We start from the raw sequence: 4,498 nt of genomic DNA on the forward strand, positions 1-4,498 counted from the left end.
TAGAGTAGATTAAGTGATTGGAATATGAGAATGACAGTGGTCTTTCCCTCTGCGCCTTGACAACAGCTGCCCCCAACTTTACAGCATCCCTCAACATGTAATCCTGGATCTTGGAATGTGCCAGTCTACAGTCCTCGTTCAAAGTTAACTCCTCTCTCTGGAAGCCAAACAGGTTTCAGACAGACTAAAGAGTGTCTTGCACTAAATAGATGTCCTCCAGGCACTGTGGATGTTTGTCTTGGTGAATATCGCGGAGAACAGCCCGCAGAGCATAGAATTGAATTGATTATCACGTGTACCGAGGCACAGTGAAAAGTTTTGTCTTGTAAGCAATACAGGCAGATCACAGAGTTAAGTAGCATAGATAGTAAATAATAGGTAAACAGCAGCAAAAACAAAAACACAGGTACAGGCGAATGTTAAATGTTTGTGAGTCCATTCAGTATTCTAACAACAGTAGAGTAGAAACTGTTATGAAACCGGCTGGTGCATGTGCCCAGACTTCTGTACCTTCTCCCTGACAGTAGCGATTGTAGAAAAGCATTGCCATCCTGTATCATGGAGCTGCTCAGAAGGAACCTTGACAAAAACCACTGCATCTCTCTTCAGACCTTCTTTACAGAGGGTCATTCCCCTGCAGCCACTTCAAGGGCAGCCTACAGTGGCAGAGACAGTCTGGGTATGTAGGAAGGATCTTACCACCAGCCAAGTGATGTCTTAGTGCTTGATGGAAAATTCTGCTAGGAACCACCTGACAGGATCAACCCTCTGCTTTCCCTGCAGGTTCTCGAGGATGTTACATGCTGACTACTAGCCAATGGACTCGTGTTTTCCTTTGCAATTTTTTCCACAAGGACAATTAATACAGAGGCCAGGCCCATTCTTGATAACACAGGGGCAGGTCCAGAGTTTTGTACATAGTGTCCCTGCAGACCCGGTCCATCCAATATAATAATCTACAGAATTATCATTTTTCACAAGGGCCATTTAATACCCAGGTTATGCTTTAGTTATACTGGGCACAGATGAGACTGCATCTGAGGTATTGTAAGCAAAATGAGTCACCTTATTTAAGGTGTTGGAGGCAGTTCAGAGAATGTTTACTACATTAATACCTGGAATTGGCAGGTTGTATTATGAGGAAAGGTTGGACAGACTGGGCTTGTGTAAATTGGAGTTTAGAGTAAGAGGCAACTTCATTGAACACAAAATCCTGTCAGTATAAGTCTGGATTATGTTTTGTGGGAAATCTAGAAATAAGGACCATCATTTTTAACTCACTTAAACCAGATGTGGTGAATTTTTTTTCTGAATCTTTTAACTCTCTTCCTGAAAAGGTGTTGGAAGCAGAGGCCATAAATATTTTCATGGCACTGTTAGGTAGGTTCTTGGAGAAGGTGAGGACTGCAGATGCTGGAGATCAGAGACAAAAAGTGTGGTGCTAAAAAAGCACAGCCAGTCAGGCAGCATCCAAGAGTTGACGTTTCAAGCACAAACTCTTCATCAGGAATGTTGAGGGCGGCCAACAGTTCAGCATGGATTGTCCAAGTGGATGGTGTCTGTTGGAGGCAGAAGAAAGGGTCCTCGGAGGATGGGTTGGAGTCCCAATGGATAAAGTAAGCACTGAGGCAGAGGCAGCAGAAGAGAAGTCTGATGTGACGATGCGTGCTGAATTCATTAATCCTGGAGAATAATGGAATGAAGGTGATCATTCATCCTCAGTGAAGGGAAGGTCTTGGGGGGGAATGTGGTAAAAACACGGCAGGCTGAGAGCTGGCACCTGGTGTGTGGCTGGAGTTGGGAGTAGGGGAGAAGACTGTCTCTCGAATGGGTGTGGTTATGGTATTGTGGGTGATGTCACCAATGGAAGTGACACACACTATAGGGGTCAGGGGGTGGAAGTAGTGCATTCTGTGGCACTCGCAGAGGCGGAAATCATGTTCCATGTGGCATTTGCGATGTCTTCAGTGGTGTTTTGGTGAGTGACAGACGTGCGGGGGGATGTGGCTAAGGTGGTGGCAACTATGGGGGCAGAAGTGACATGCTGGTGATGGTTCTTGCAGTGGTCACAGAGACGGTTGTCTAGGCGGCGATCACAGAGGCAGTATGATCAGCAGTGGCTGCGTTCTGTGGAGCGGCAGGGGCAGAGGTGATGTCATCGTTTGCCGCTGTGATGGTGGCTGTAGCAGCCGCGTGGCCAATGGTGTCTGAGCAGTGAAGATTCCAAATGAAGGGCTTATGCTCAAATTGTCGATTCTCCTGCTGCTCCGATGCTGCCTGTCCAACTGTGATTTACCAGCATCACCCTTTTTGACTTAGGATCTTGTTAAGTAAGAGGGTGAAAACTTACCAAGTGTAAATGGGAATGCTGATTTGAGGTTAACACCAGATCAGCCACAATCTTATTCAATGGCAAAGCAGGCTTGATGGGCTAAATGACCTCCTCCTGCCCTGAATTTAAATGTTTATATATCACGTAGCTTGAAATCAAACTCAACTTAAGCCACTGCATCTCTCTCCAGACCTTCTTGACAAAGGTACAGTGCAACAGGAAGTTGGTAATGGTCCTTACAATACAAAAGCAATGAAGTTATGTTTACCTTTTAGAAATTAGTAAGGCTGCAATAGATGGAGATGAGTTGTCCTCTTAAACCACTGCAGTCCTTGAGACGTAGAGTTCCAGTATTTTCATCCAGCAATAGTGAAGGAATGGTCATGTAGTTTCAAGTCAGGATGGTGAATGGCTTGGATAGAAACTTGCTAATGGTGGAATTCACATACATCAGTGCCCTTGTCCTTCTAGGGCAGAGATCACCACAAATTTGGAAAGGTCTATTGGAACAGCATTTGTGTATTGTTACAGAGTCATATAGCATGGAAACAGACACTCTGTTCCAAACATAATCCCAAACTAAACTAGTCCCACCTGCCTGCTCCTGGCCCAAATCCCTCCAAACCTTTCCTATCCAAATATTTATCCAAATGTCTTTTAAACGTTGTAATTGTACCATATCCCCCCACTTCCTCAGGAAGTTCATTCCACACACGAACCACCCTCTATGTAAAAAAAATTATGTACTTATCCAAATGTCTTTTTAAACATTGTAATTGTTCCCACATCCACCACTTCCTCAGGAAGTTCATGCCACACGTGAACCACTTTCTGTGTAAAAACAAAGTACCTTATGACTTTTTTAAAAAACTCTTTCTCTTCTGACCTTAAAATGTGCCCCCAGTTTTGAAATCCCACACTCTAGGGAAAAGACAACTACCATTAACTTGAACTATAACTCACATTATTTTATAAACTTCTATCAATGATCAGTGGGACAGCATGGTGGCTCAGTGGTTAGCACTGCTGCCTCACAGCACCAGGAACCCGGGTTTAATTCTAGCCTCAGGCGACTGTCTATGTGGAGTTTGCACATTTTCCCCGTGTCTGCGTGGATTTCCTCCAGGTGCTCCAGTTTCCTCCCACAATCCAAAGATATGCAGTTTAGGTGGATTGGCTATGTTAAATTGTCCGTAGTGTTCAGGGTTGTGTAGGTTAGGTGCATTAATCAGGGGTAAATGTAGAGCAATAGACTCGGGGAGTGGGTCTGGGTGGGTTACTCTTCGGAGGGTCGGTGTGGGCTTGTTTGTCGAAGGGCTTGTATCTACACTGTAGAGATTCTGTGATCTATCAGGTTGCCTCTCAACTTTCTATGCTCCAAATATACCAGCTTATTCAGCCGTTTTTTATAACTCAATCCACCCATACCTGACAACATCCTGGCAAATCTCTTGTGAACCCTCTCCAGCTTGACAATATCCTTCCTATATTGTAGTATATCTTGGAGATGGTACATCCTGCTGCCACTGCATCTCCATCAAGGGAGTTTGCTGCCAGTTTATGTGGTGCAAACGTTACTTGTCACTCATCAGCCAAAAAGACTGAATGCCATCTAGGTCTTGCTGCACATGGACATGTACTATTTCAGGTTCTGAGGAATAGTGAATAACAGTGAATTTTATGCAATCATCAGCTAAAACCACTCCCTATTTCTAAACATAATAACGGAAGGTCATTGAAACAGCCAGATGTGAAATTTATGTTGTAAATACTGAATATTACAGTAACATGCGAATATTTAAGAATGGAACATACACAGAAACAAGTTGAATTGTATGGCATTTGTATATTTTTCAAATTGAAATGTTTTTAACGTACGATTACACACTTTATTGAGGACTGTCTTTAATTTTAAAGACAAATCTTTTTTTAACACTCAAGGAGTTTTTTCACATCTCTGATAATTAACATTCACGTGGTTCAATTCTGTTCCGGGATCTCTTGGGCGCCAAAGATGGCCCCGCCCCCTGTCGTCAAGGGAAACACATGCCCCGCCCTCTCCACGTGATGAGCGGCGGGCAGTGCATCATCTTTCGGTGATTGGCCGGCGCGGGCTGTCAGTCAGGCGATGTCACAATCAATGGGCGGGCAGACAGGCGGGTGTTA

The sequence above is a fragment of the Chiloscyllium plagiosum genome, unplaced genomic scaffold (assembly GCF_037043375.1).
Source record: "Chiloscyllium plagiosum isolate Xiang-an unplaced genomic scaffold, Cpla_swu_hap1 HiC_scaffold_21, whole genome shotgun sequence".
Classification (NCBI taxonomy): Eukaryota; Metazoa; Chordata; class Chondrichthyes; order Orectolobiformes; family Hemiscylliidae; genus Chiloscyllium; species Chiloscyllium plagiosum.